The 15,417-nt window shown below is 37.6% G+C and overlaps 1 long non-coding RNA gene across 1 annotated transcript; it reads left to right on the top strand.

The window, feature by feature from the left end:
* The first annotated feature begins 1,574 nt into the window (after positions 1 to 1,574).
* LOC127516009 (uncharacterized) lies at positions 1,575 to 4,777 on the top strand. Its single transcript, XR_007930912.1, has 4 exons — positions 1,575 to 1,781; positions 2,900 to 2,983; positions 3,592 to 3,762; positions 3,878 to 4,777. It is a non-coding gene; the product is annotated as an uncharacterized LOC127516009 (long non-coding RNA).
* Positions 4,778 to 15,417: the final 10,640 nt, after the last annotated feature.

The raw sequence follows: 15,417 nt of genomic DNA, 5'->3' as shown, positions 1-15,417 counted from the left end.
GGATGGACCTAATTGAATTTCAATAGCACAATAGAGCTGTGAGGGCCTTAGGAAGAGAAGCAGATGCAGAGAGACGCCATTATGACGTCACATAAGATGTTTAATTATATATCAGGTGATTTGAGTTTTTTTCCCACATGTACCCTTTTCTTCCTCTTTATTCCCATAAAGGCTCAAAAAATATGGAGAATAGAAATTAGAGTAGACATCACCATAAATCATTCTGTCATCAGGTAATTATCTAAATATAATATTTAGTCTTTATTTTCTTTCACCCTTTTTCCTTCATTTAAATCATTCAGCAGTCTATATAACTTTTAGATTATTTAGAGTCCATGTAAGTATGTATGTAATGTGCCTGTGATGTGTGTAGAGTTTCTTTGCGTGTAGGCGTATTGGTGTTTATTCCTAATCCTGTCTCTGTTTTGTTTCTTTAAGCACTATGTCTGTCAGCCACTGTAGTAATTATAGTGAGACTGGAAGCCTGGCTCGGGACGGCCCGCTCCTTAAACATCCTTCAGACACAACACTGCTAGACCCAGATCCTGAAACACTGCCAAAACCATTTTCCTACCCTTTCACCTCTTTTGAAAATTCTCTCATCTATGTCCCCCTCTCTTTTAAATCCAAAAAAAAAAAGCAGTTTGAATTAAAAAGCAGTTTGAATTACCCCAAACCGTTGGATAAGTATCTGTCTATGGAGGTGGTTTTCTTTTCAGGCTGTTTTGCTTGCCGAGGAAAAATATTTGCCTTTGCTTTATCATATAATTTTGAATTATTATATTTTTATAGGCTTGCAGGTTTTTTTTTTTTTTTTTTTTTCCAGTAGGCTATAAACTGTGTACTTTACAAAAGACTGAGCCACTGTAGACCGTCCAGCATTTCCTGTCAATAGCTCTGCAGCAGAGAAATCAATATGGTCCCCATGGAGCCAGACACAGTTCTGCTGTTCAGCTCCGTGTTTATCAGACACACAGTGGTATATAAAGAAGACAATCCATTCTTCCTTTTATTCCTGATAAGCACATAGTGGTGTGTCTCTCACTGAGTGACTATTATCATACTTTTTCGTTCATCACTAGCACTTTCTCATTTGATTAAGTAACTGAACTTTTTAATATATAGGCCTATATTTATATGTGAAAATTCAGTGTTAAAGTTGCACCTACATGTCAGTTAACTCTCAGTAGAGTATTAGGCCCTGTTTTCGTTTTAAGACGCATAAGTTTTGCTACGGTTACGCCTGTCGGTTACACTACGCCGGTGTTTTCGAACCTCGAAAACGGAGACTTTCGAAAACGATGCAGAGCCCGTTTTAGTTTGAAAACGCCGGGGTTGCATTTCAGTATAAACGGACACTTTTGAAAACGATGGCGTGGCTGCCCACGTTCGCTCTGCGTATCCTTGACGACTGTGTAAACAATAACATGGAGACTGAACTGCAATCTTTGCTGGCTTTGTTGTCATTTTTTGCAGCCATTGTGCAGTTAAACTCCGCATTTTTAACACTGTAGCTAACGTACTTACATGCGCAAGAGGCAAAAGTTTACACTTATACGCGCATGCCCAGTGTGCAAGAACGGTCATGTGACATGCGTTTTCGGTCGTGTAGTATAGAAGGAGATAGTTTCTGAAACGCTGTAGAAACGCCAGTGTATACGAGGATCGTTTTCGTTTTAAAACGAAAACGCACTAGTGTAAACGGGGCCTTAGTAGACGGTCTGCTTAATATCATGCGAACACTTTATTGTGATGGTCCCCCAACAAACATTCTACTGACTGTAAGTAACGGCAAGTACATCTCAGCTTATTTCACTAAGTAAAGTGTTACAATATTGCATTACTCCCCAAAAAAGTAACTGTTACTTAGTTACATTTTATAAAAAAGTAACGTGTTACATTACTTTTGTGTTACTTTTTCTCACCTTGGCTGGACTTGCTTATTTATTTTTTTAAAAACAAACAAAATATTCATTTTTGGCAAATGTAAAGGCCCTTTGAAACCAAAAGTGAAATGAATAAGCCTCAGCTTGAAGAAACAGGGTGCAGCAATAAAAAAGAAAAGAAACAAATGTGATGTTTAACTGAAGTCATTCTTCTTCGTATGGTTGAATTTGACCATTGAAGGTCAGCAGCAAAGACACTTGATTAATGAAATGAAATGAAATACAAAGTGTATTTGTGATATTTAACATTTAATTATTGCAGATTTGTGTAATATTCTGAGCACTGAATCTGTTTTTGTGCAAGTGAGATGAGTAAATTCATGCTTACATTTAGTCTAGAGTTACATTAACCTTCATGATTACACAGCGCACACAATGCCTTTGCACCTCACTCACGATTTTTTTGTTTTCTTTTGGGGACAGAAAAGGTGTCAGTCAATAAATGGGAAAACAAAGTAACTTGCGTTACTGCTTATTTGAAAAAGTAACTCAGATATTTTGTTGTATATTTAAAAGTAATGTTACTTTACTGATTACTTGAAAAAAGTAATCTGATTACATAACTCGTGTTTACTAGTAATGCGTTACCCCCAACACTGTCTACTAACCCTAACCCCTTGTTCTACTAACACTAACCCTACCCCTAACAGTCCACTAATACTGAACTAATACTATAATGAGAGTTAGTTGACATATAGGTGCAATGTTATTTATAGTCAACAGAATGTCTGAAGGGGACCATCAAAATAAAGTGTAATGCTAACATAATGTGATAAATTTGATATTGTAAAAAAGTATTAGGATGTACTCCACCCTAGCCAGCCTTCTCTCTCATTCTCTCTCTCTCTCTCTCTCTCTCTCTCTCTCTCTCTATTTTATCACCTTTGCTCTCTCTCTCTCTCTCTCTCTCTCTCTCTCTCTCTCTCTCTCTCTCTCTCTCTCTCTCTCCACAGGAGGATCGGATGTTCTCGAGTCTCCAGGAGGGCAGTCGGCCGGCAGACGGACTGGCTCCACACTAGACTGGGCATCCGTACACAGTCAGACATTTTCTCATCAGTTTTACTTTCACTAGCCTCAGCTAAACATGCTTGTTGCTAGCAAACAGTAGACACACATATACACACAAATACATGAGAAACCACATGCATACATTCATTATCTTAATCTATATATGGTTTTCTCCTCAAGCCTAAGTAATCTAGAACATATATTGGATAGGCCTACATATACAGCATATGAAGATATTCAAGAATATGATAACAGACAAGTTTCTTTAGCAGACACACAAGCATCGATCCACACAATGCCAACTTATGAAATTATTGACGGGGTGACCGGCACATGCTACCAGGTTTTGATATTCATTTTTTTAATTATAATTTTTACCCGTTTTCTAAATAAATGAATCAAATTAAGTAGCTAAATATTAAATAGTCTACAAATAATTATTGAATCATAATGAAACAGTGTGTCTAAATTATTTTGTGCACTGTGAATTAATGTCCTCCAATTTTATGAATTGAAGATTAGGTTCATAGTACTGAAACAGACAATGTATATGTTTGTCTGTGTTATTTTGTCAGATTTTTTTAAATTGCTACATAATCATCATCATCATCTCTCTTTCTCACACTCTCTCACTCAGTGAAACCAGAGCGGGGGACATTCCTTCTTAAAATGGCTCCCTCTTCCTCTGTCTCATCCTGTGGTGTTATTAAAGCAGTATTTCAGGCCTGTCATAAAGTCTCTCAAGGATAAAGTATCATAAGTGTCTCCAGATGATTAAGGTTTTAATACCTCATTACAATAATATAAGGTCATTAATTGTTTTTTTTATATATATTTTTTTCATACTGCATTACATAAAAAACATAGCTTAGATTTAGCCTAAATTATTTTTTCAGCCTAAATTATTCTTTTCTTATTTTCAGGTATATAGCCTACCTAGGGTATGGAGTTGGGTGTTAAAATGTATTCTGTCATCAATTGTCTGCACTTGCTGCCACCTAGCGGCGTATGAACTAATTACATGTCAGTAACAACCTTTTGGAAGGAGCAGGACAATCCTCTGGCATCATGTTTTGGCTACTGGCCATGCAGCTAGTCAATATTTTCCTGGAAGACACATTAGATGTGAACGCTCACTGGAGCCAAGCAACCTCAGATGTTTTCCTTTGCCGTTTCTGCTTCCATTCATGAGGAGTTGGAGCTCAGCCCAAATAGCTGTGTGATCCGTTAGTGATTTATAACTGTGCTGTATTGTTTAATCTCCTAAATTATACTAGCAGACACTGGAAATGTTTCCACGGTTTTCTAAACGCTGCCTAACCATGATGAATTTTTTCAACCCACATGCCTGGAGTCTTTTGCCTGTGAGAGATACGTTGAACTATTCATAATAGTCTAATCAAATGGTCTGTCAGCAATTTTCTTGTCTGCCTTCCTTGCTGGAAACTCCAGCTTAAAAATGGCATCTGTGTTTTAGACAAGGTTGCTGGTCCAACCTAGTAGACAATCTTGGACCACCAACAAACCTACAACCAGCTGATTAAACCAGTCATACATTTTTGTGTTTGTTTTATCCCAGTTTTAGCAGTTCTTCAAAATGTAAGGCTACAGACCACATAATGCAAATTCAATCTTTTGTCCACTGTAGAAAACTCATAAAATGAGTTATGGAGTGCATTTCTCTCTCTACACATTCATTAGCAAATTACAGTAAATGTACATTATTATTCTAATAAGTGGAAAGTTTTAGGAGCTATTTGCAAGCTGGCTTTTGCTACTCTAAATAAAGGCTTGTGCTTAATTAAAGAGTATCCCATGATCAAGCTCTGTGTTGTATAATGGGTTGTGTTTATCCCTCTCCATGTGTGAGGCAACAGCTAAAGAGACTAGACTGTTCAGACCCCATGTTTGCTCAAGTTATATTTTTAAAGTCTGTTATTTCCTCTTAAGAATATTTGCAGTGCACATAACAGTATTTAAGTGTGGATTAAAGGGCGCTTGTAAAGCTGCTTCAAGCCCCTTCGGAGCCCCTGCTTCAGACCCACCCAACAGCAGCAGACCTGAGCCGAGCCCTGCATCCACTCACATTAAACTCGCTCCGACAGCCCAGCCCACAACACTGCTGACAGTTTAATGTGCTGGTTCATCACTCTGAAGTATATACAACAAAGGGAAATCTCAAATAAATAGCCCTAAACATATTAATTAACAAGATAAAACTATTGGGAAAAAAAATGTTTTGGAAGATGGTACCATCCTTAGCTATAGGAGTGTCAAAATTGACGTGTTGTTGTTTTTTAATCAGTTTAACGCGTTAAAAAATATTTAACTCAGTAAATGCAACATCTGTTTTTTTCCGTCGTCATTTGGCTGCGCTAGAGTAGCCTACATGATCGCACTCATTCATTCAAGTGCTATTAAACCATTCAAGAACTCAAATATACTGGTGCGCTGTCTGTGAAGCAGCTCTCTGTGAACAAACACACTAAACCCGAGCACAGAATGCCCGCATTGACAAAATTAAGTCAAAATTCCCATTTTGTCGAGAATCCTAGTAAGCACAGTCTTAAATGAGTTAAATGAACTTAAACCCTGCGTTCCATTCGGAAGGGCTCATCCCTATGCCCTAATCCCTTAAAAGGGTTTACCCTCCGGAGTGAGAGCTTCGAAGGGATGAAGGGTGTAGGGGTGAAAAAAACTCTTTTTTTGGAACGCACTTCTGCGTCATCTTAACGAGACAATCAAGGAGGAGATTGTGCAAGCTGCGCCCTTTGTTTAACGTTAGTTTATTTATTTATTTTTGGTTTATCACCATATTGTATATTGTGTCTATGTATTTTAAACATTTAAATGGACTGATAAAGGGAGCTGTAAAGTATTTTTGTTGAAGTACAATGCCGTTTTGACCATAATAATGTGCCAAATCTAACTCGTATAAATATTACAGTAGTATAGAAAAATACTATACATACATTTATAGGTAAAATCAAACTCCGAGCCTCCTGTACCAATTCTGTGACGTCAAACAACTCCCCTGTGCAAAGGATCACGGGGGCCCGAAGTGTCCATCAGTTGTACCCTTCGAAGTGGCCAGTTTTGAGCACTTCGGTTTGGAACGACCCTTCAATATGGCGGCCATGATTATTTTCACTCCGAAGTGCCCTTCGGAGGGCGATATATCCCGTTTGGAACGCACTGAAAGAGTGAGAAAATAGGATGTGTGTCAGATCCGCGTAAAGTGCGTCAAGTCTTTAAGTGACAGCAGCCTAATAAACCTGCTGCTGTCTGTCATTAATGTTGATCAAAGAACAAAAGACATCAATGTCCTGTGTTGGCCACCGTAGCTTCTCTATATTGCAATTCGCAACCTTCACCACGAGATGCTGCTAAAATTTACACACTGCATCTTTAAATTTCTGTATACATTTACCTGTTAGACCTACCTGGGTCAAAAACAATGAAAACAATAACTTTTTTGTACATTTTAGCAGGGCAGGTAAAAATCTGAACCTGCCCGACTGTGCCTGTAGAAAAAAAAAACTTAGCATTGAGCCCTGATATATTAAAGGCACAGCTAAATGTGACATTACAAAGGGTTTATGTGAAGACTGTTTTAAGTTTACTTAAATTAAAAGTTTGTTTTATTTTTTTAAAGCCTATTAAATGTTAAAATTGATAGTTTTCAATTATACTGTTGAATGGCTAAAATTAATTGCTAAAATTGAGAAAAAATCCATTTAAAGTCCCCATGAAATCAAAATTGAAGTTTTTTGCTTCTAGTATGAATATGTTATCATTACTGTTATGTATAAGCAAATGTGCTCCAAAACAATTACAAAATTCACATTTATAAGATATAAGAATTCAAAACTTAGACTGTTTCTCAATTCCAAGAACACAAAGAATGGACTCCTAAGTGTGTGTCTCAAAACATTGTCAGTTTCAGCTGCAGTGACACAATGACTTTGACAGTGATGCAATGATTCTTTTATATATTTAGAAGGTGGGACTTATTCCGCCATATTGCGCATTACACTTTCTCCCATTCATAGTAATATGAGTGCACTGTCTTTCTATATATAAAGTTTTTGATTTTACCTGTGCTTTGTTAATATTAAGGTTATTTTTAATATGCTAATAAAAACACTGCAGGCATCTTCTTCTTCAGTGTCTTCTGGGATTTCTAACGGTTCAATTCTCTCAAGTCTGCATTCAATGCATCCTTGATATCAAGAACACAGCCGACTACTTTCATGTTACCTCTGTACTTGTGTTTTTGAGAACTGAATTGGAATTAAACTTTAGGAATTGACGTAGCACGCAGTGGCAGATGCAAAAAGTGGATGATGGATGGGCCTCTAAAAGTGTGGGTGGGCTGGAATATTTCGCATCACCCCACGTTTTCAACTGGCTTGATTTGGAAGTAAAAAATTGATAGACTGGTCCCTGAGCAGCACTACAAACGCCCATGACTTAAAGGTGAAGTATGTAAGATAAAGATTAAACAGGTCATGAACACATCAAAGCGAACGGGGCATTGCATTGCAACATGCTACAATGAACGCTTCAATACATCATCATGCACTCGTTCAGAAAGACAAATGTTCCCTTTTTTCATTTTATGTGTCCTGTGTGAACAGCCTCAAATTGTCGTGTGTCATGTCAAAAAATGCTCCCGGTGCAGATATGTTTGGATTTATTAGTGTTGCCTACTTAATTGCTCACTTATGACACTTAGCAACACAGCTAAAAGTATTCCTCATGTTGGACCTTTTATTGTCTATTGTCTTTTATAGGCTACTTCTACCTGTTGAGACATGCCTTCACAAGCCCCCGTTCGAGCTGTGTTTGTGGTGTTCGAGTTGGGAGAGGCTCAGGCGCAATGCATGGAAGGGCCATTTGCAGGGTTGCTTTATTTTTGAAATTCCGCTAGGTGCCACTAGTGTCACAGAAACTACATACTTCACCTGTATCGCTATAATTGTAATTGTACAGTGCGATCAATTGCGAGTGTCTGCCACGTGAAAAAATGAAAACAAAAACAAAGCAGGAGAGAGAGATCCAACCCGAGTCCTGATAACAACTATATCACAAAGAGAAATTGTATTATTAAAAAATATATATTTCCCTGGATCTGACTGGGTGGGAAAGCTGTCAGTCTGGGTGGGCCTAGGCATCCCTTAAGAACACATATTGAGAAACGGCCTTACAAGTTGTGTCCCAAATTCGGAGGCTGCATCCTACGAAGGACGCAGACTTCAAAGGCCACGAAGGTCAGAACGAGTATTGTTAAATGGGATGGTCTAGCCTACGGAAGATTGTTCTTGTTGCCTAGGAACTGTGACAGATGCCGTTGATCAGTGGCAGTAACGTTTGTACTGGACTTTTTTTTTCTTTTTCTTTTTTTAAGTTATATTAAACTGTCTGAAAACAAAACAGGGTTCACAAAATGTCTAAATATGTTCACCATGGTCCATTTCTGCATATAATAAAGAGTATAAACCATATATAATCACATAGTAAGATATAAGTCAACATTTGAACTGATTTAAAGTTTTTTATTTTATTTTACATTAGATATTTAAGTTGTATCATTTTGATATTTAAGTTGTATCATTAGATATTTAAGTTGAAACCCAATACTTACATTTAAAAGTGTCATAGAACTGCATTACAGAACTGTCAATTTTCCATCTCAAAAAAAGAAAATCAAAAACATTTTGGGTGCTTGTGATCCATATACAGCACCTGCTGCAGTATTTTAACTACTAAAAACAGCGGGATGTTCTAAAACGCTTAACAAGAAAAACACTTAGGCCTAAAGTCCCTTAATGTACTAAAACAGTGTTATTAAAAGATCAAATGCAGTATAAACCTTATTAAAGATGCATATTAAATACAGGCAAGCAGAATATGAACTCAACATGCTAAATGGTTAAGTGGTTTCATTATAATGGTTTTCTTTGGAGAAACGCTTAACGAGAAACTGCGCGTTGTGTTTATATTCTGGGTTCATCTGCTTGCATGTACATAGTATGCATCACCAATAAGGTGTATACTGAATTTGGTCTTTTAATATTACTGTCTTAGTACATTAGTACTTAGCACAAACCTGGTAAAAATGACTGGTGGGCAATGGAGGAAAGCCTTGTTTTGCCCTCCTGGTGGGCGATCCTATAAGAATGTGACATCATGTGAAAATGATGAATATGGATCAGTGATTTGATGACATCACTCTGCACTTCACCTTCTCATCAGATTTTCTGTCCAATCAAATGCTCTCTAGAATCTAAAGCATCCCGCCCCTATGTTATAAATAGGCACTGAAGCTGCAGCTAATTTCTACATGGTGAATGGCATATAGTGCACTATATAGAGGATAGGGAATGATTCAGACAGTATGTTTTCCATTCGGGCGAATGAATGACTGAATGAATTTTGCACAGAATGCTATTTTAAAGTGATATGGAGAATGTTAGGAGGAGAAACGATTAGAGATTAGGAGGAAATTGCGGCTTTACTGAGCTCGACGGCTCTGGCCGAGCTGTGATAATCTAAACGCTATTGGCTATTTTAAAAAAGCGGAGGAGCTGTTTGATATGTCTTCCTGTTTCAGTGGAAATTACATCAACACATTAAATAATGCTACACGTTTTAGGGCACTTCAGTGGGCCTTTAATAAAGACATCAGTATCAGTACTGGCATCAGATGCCATTAAACAAATATTATACCGATATATACAAATATACCGTCTTTATGTTGTTTATACATTATTTTGTAGATTCAATGTGAAAGTATTAGAATATAAAAATATATTAAAAACTTTCATGTTAGGTGATAAATCATGATTAATTACAGAAAAATGTGTGATTATATACACAAATACAAGGCAGTCTGCCAGCAAGAAAACAGGTATTATGTTACAAACCTTAACTACTGTTAAGCTGGATTTTCCAGCTTGAACCAAAAATACATTCTTAGTAGCAACTTCAATAGAACATCTTCACCACCAGGTGGCGCTGAAATGCTTGTGAATCCTCAAAGAACAGCTAGCTCTACTAAATGCCATCTGTACAATTAAGTATACATTTTGTACGACCAGCTGAGTTGTTGAAAAAACAATTAGGGGACAGACTAAAAAGAAAGACTTTTAGTTGTGTGGTAGCGTCCCCTAAGATAAACAAATTAGATTATCTTCAACTCAGTCTAACCCAAATGACAGGCCAAGATGACACGGGATAGTGGCATCTTCACCATTTATGGTCTCTGTTAGATTTTACTCAGCGCTTGCTGATCCATATCATTCTGCCCTCAGTATTTCCAACACACAGTTGGCTATTCGCTCTGACTCATGAGTGCTAAGACCAGTGTGCATCACACTCAGCACAATAGAGGAGTCAGATCTTCAGCCTTGTGCACGCATCAGCACGTGAATCATGGTAATCCTCACATGGGTGTGGAGTACTTTGGGCCCATTTCAGCCACAAAATATATGCCCTCCATGCTGGGTCTGCACTCTTTTAGTCCCTGTTACTCACAGATAAATGAAACAAAAAGCATACACACGGTGAGTCACTGTTAGTTTTGCAATGCAGCACACTCCTGCAATAATGAAAATCCAGAGCGTCATATTACGTAACGCCGGAGTGTGGGCTGGTTTTGACTAAGTGGTGTTGACCAGGTTTATCACAGCCCTCAGAGCTTATCAGTGTCTTTCCACAGACAATCAGAGTGACATGATGAGTGACTACAGCATGCAAAATAACTCAGCTAATCATATGTTTCGTGGCTTCTATCTTTTATTCCAATGATGAATTTTAGTCACAATGAATGCTTCAGAACAGCATTTCCTCATTGTTTACTTGAAATAGGATGGAAAAGCATTATTTTAATAGATGCAAGAGGCGTTGATAGACTCTTAGTTTCCTTGTGCAAACACTCAGGTAACATAATTATATATAGCTTGGGTATTTATGACTTTGAATAGCTGTATTTGTGCTTTGGAGCAATAACGAATCAAACATAACAATATCACTTTAAATTCTTAGAGCTGAAAGCAGCATGACGAGTCTGAGTTTGACCTTCCCCACCTTTAGCACTCAATACACTTTAAAAGAATAAGTGACCTTAATTCTTGTGCAGTGCACAGGGACTTCAAAATATGTGTCTATATGACAACAGAGAATGGAGCGTTTATGGTGGTGACTGAAAAGTGACTTCTGCCTGAGGAGGTGTATGTGTGTGTGTTTGCACATGCCTGTTGTTCTGTTTTGAAGTCTGTGGACAGATTGATGGATTTAGAAGAGCAAAAACTTTATATTGTGCTCTTCTGCCTGGAATCATTATGCTGCCATAAAACTTGCCTTAATCACACCCTATGGAGTTGGAAATTTCCCAGGTACACTCGTAAACACGCACCCATGCGTGCGTGTGCACACACACACACATACACGTCTGGTTCACTATCCTTGTGGGGACTCCTCACAGACGTAATGGTTTTTATACGGTACCAACTGTATATTTTATCCCCTTACACTAACTCTACCCCTAAACCAACCCATCACAGAAAACTGTCTGAACTTTTACATTTTCAAAAAAAAAAACCCCAAAAAACATTCTGTATGATTTATAAGCTTGTTTCCTCGTGGGGACCTAAATTGAGGTGACACAAGTCCCCATCAGTCTGGGTGCATTCAGGTTGAAGTCCCCATCGGGATAGAAAATATGTACACACACACACACACACACACAGGTTTGTTTTGCTATCAAAGTGAAGACATTCCATAAGCGTAATGGTTTTTATACTGTACAAACTGTACATTCTCTCCCCCTACAGTACCCCTACCCCTAAACCTACTCATCACAGAAAACATTCTGCATTTTTAATAAAAACATTGTTTAGTATGTTTTAAAAGCTATTTTAAACATGAGGACTCATGAAACGTCCTCATAAAACATGTTAATGTCATAATACCAGTGTAATACCCATGTCATTAGCCTATACAAATTTGTGTCCTTATAAATCACAAAAACGCGTGTGCACACACACACACACACACACACACACACACACGTTTACTTAATATAAATTACTATAAATAACCCAAACCCACATCCTAAACCTAACAGAAACCTTTGTCCTTTTTATAAATAAAACAAAAACTTTATTAATACACTGTTATTCAAACGTTTGGCGTTTTTTATAGGAAATTAATACTTTATACAGCAATGATGCATTAAATTGATCAAAAGTGACAGTAAAGACATTTATAATGTTACAAAAAAACAAAAAAAAAACAAACAAACAAAAAAACGGCTCTTTTGAACTTTCTATTCCTTAAACAAACCCTAAAACATTGTATCACAGTTTGCAAAAAAAGTATGAAAGGCGGTAGAGGTCACCTATTCAAAACAAAGGCGTAGCTTGATGACGCCGAGCTTGAGCGCGGAATCTTGGGAGATTTCGTCTTTACCTCACAGTCAGTGGAAAAGAATCGGGACGGGACTCGAGCAGAAATCATGTTCATGGATGAGATATTAACATTACTGTAGCATGAAGCAGAGTGGGGTCGAGTGCCGTGGGAGCTGAACGAGGCAGCTGGAGCGATTGCTAATGAGAGACGATTACAACCGGCGGTTTCGACAGCAGCGGAATTTTTATTATGCTGTAGTCGCCGCTTCCTCTTCTTCCGGTCAAGCGTATGAAGTAACGCAGCGCTGTTTTATCATATTAGGTACATTTGAGTGTGTTGCTGCCGAGCGAAAGCTGTGAGACACTTGTTGCACACTACAGTAAGCTAGATTTTATATAACTATAATTAGTTTTCTGTCTTTAAATGTAACCAAAAAGTAGTTCCCTTGTCTAATAAAACATGTAATATATTAAAGCATCTTTGGTGTTTCCATGGTTTCTACAAAATAAAACCAGAAATCGAGGGTAACGCGGGTATGACGTCACTGATAGGCATGGACAGTCGGAAACGTCCATGTCCTGGTTAAAAATTGCTTATTTCTCTGGATTTAAACATTCCTGGAAACATTTGGGATAATGTACGTACACAAGTCAACAAAATATATAACACTGTTCTAGTGGTTTTTGGATATTTTAATCAAAAAATCCTACATATTGTGCTTTTAAGCGGCACAACTGTTTTCAACATTGCTAATAATAAGAAATGCTTTTTTGAGCATAAGTAACTTATTTTAAAAACATTAAAACATCTTCCAACCTCTAACTTTTGAACGGTATCAGTAAAGATCAGGATGTATCTAGATGTCTCCAAATGCAGGTTTTGTCAGATTTAGCTCACTTCCAGGAACAAACATGTCCCTGTAGTATAGCTAAGTATGTACACACTCACAAATGTAGGTGATGCATTCCCTGCAGAAAAGTTTAGCATTGCTGGTCACCAGCATAAGGTATGTTTTGCATGCTGCATGGGACCAGACTGGGATGTTGGTTGCTGGTTTCCTGGTCCCCAGCATGGGAAGTGGGAGTGCTGGTGGAGCAGCTACACCAGCTCAGTTTTGCTTGAGACCAGCACTACTCTAACCAGCCTGGATTTTTCAGCAGGGCTGCTATCATAAACATGAATGTGTGCATGTACACATGCTTACCCTTTACACAAACATGCATATATAGACATACATTGAAATAAAAGCACAAAAATCTAAACACAGATGGATGCATGTAAACAAACAGATCCTGCCACACACAAAACACTGCTACTCTGAGCTCTTGGCAGAAATGCTTGTTTATCTCTCCGTACCTGTCACTCGCAACATACTGGTGCAAAGTCATCACGACAGAACTGTTTACCAAAATTATTTAGTAACATATCTTTCCAGCTTTCTCCTTCAGCAATAGACTTTATACTCATAAAATCTTCTTGTGAGAACACTGCATAAATACAGCACAGCAAAACATGTTACACTAAAGAAATATTCAAATATATATACAGTAACATAATAGATATATTATCAGTAGTGTATACTGATAAAAAACAGTTAATGTGCAATTCGCAACATTTTTTAACTTAATATAAAAATAACTTCATCAGATAGTCTGACAGTGATGCTGTTGTCAGATGCTCTAGTTCTGTTTTCAGTTCTGCTGAATGTGAAGCTGAAATCATTGCTATCCCCCACCTGTCCTTTATCACATTGGTATTGTGTTAAACACTGTTGATTAGACATAAGCTTCATCTTATCACTCTAACACATGTCCTCCACTGGGACATAGTTCAGCCCCTCTTTACCACCTTGTAGCTCCCCAGGGTCTCTTGACTCCAAGTATTGCACAATACCCTCATCAGCCATCAGACTGTATAGGGCCATACTCATTCACGCAGCCTTGCCTTTTGTGTGAGGCAGTTCTTCAGACAAAGTTACGCGCACACACACAGACACATATACCCCAAAATCCCCCCACTTTGCCCTACTACATCCCATCTGCCCCCTGCCCCCACACATCCTCAACTACAAGCCCTCCTAGGCCCTGGACATCATCCCTTCATATACCCCTAAACCAGCTGTCCGGGAGCTGAATCCCCTGAGGGAATAAACAGGTGCTGAGCTTGTGCTGGCCACTGCAGTCAAGCTGCACATTTTAACACTCACAACCTCCATCCTGCCACACGCTGTCAACACAGATGACAAACACACACACGCTTAGCTATCTAACTGAGGATATACCATACAGACCTTTGTAAACTACCATATACCGTTCAAAAGTTTAGGGTCAGTAAGAATTTTTTATATTTTTGAAAGTAGTCTCTGCTCACCGAGGCTGATAAAATACAGTAATATTGTGAAATATTATTACAATTTAAATTGTTAAATATTTTCTTTATTCAATTTTTAAATAACTATTTTCAGCAGTCATTACTCCAGTCTTCAGTGTCACATGATCCTTCTGAAATCATTCTAATATGTTGAGAAATTGTGGATTATTCAGGATTATTTGATGAATGCACAGTTAAAAAAAAACAGCATTTGTTTGTCTTTATTGTCATTTTTAATCAATTTATTGTGACCTTGCTGAATAAATGTATTTAAAAAAAAACAAAACAATGAATGGTATTGTGTATTTTAGATGTACATTTGTCATATTTAGACCGCTTTTGACAAAAATGCATCCCTAAAGTATGTCTATGTAAACACTCAACACTCAAACATGTTAAAGTTTCCTCTGAGGAAATATTAATTCTTGAAAACCTGGAATTATATTTCAACCAATTAGAGCACAAATCTGATTATAGTAATTTTTTTCATCTTCTGTATTCCTGAGGTGTGTCTTGCTGTGCACAGAAGGATCTGTTTATACATCAGTTTTGAGTATATATTGACCATAACCATGTGGGAGGACAAGAAGAAAGGAAATGCTGTGAAAAAATATACATCAGATGTTCTTTAAAATAGATAAAAGGAAGAAGCAGTGGCAACACGCTGAGGTATTTTTAG

Source organism: Ctenopharyngodon idella, chromosome 7 (genome assembly GCF_019924925.1).
Source record: "Ctenopharyngodon idella isolate HZGC_01 chromosome 7, HZGC01, whole genome shotgun sequence".
Taxonomy (NCBI): Eukaryota; Metazoa; Chordata; class Actinopteri; order Cypriniformes; family Xenocyprididae; genus Ctenopharyngodon; species Ctenopharyngodon idella.
Note: the sequence above shows the minus strand (reverse complement) of the source record. Positions and strands in the feature narration are given on the sequence as shown.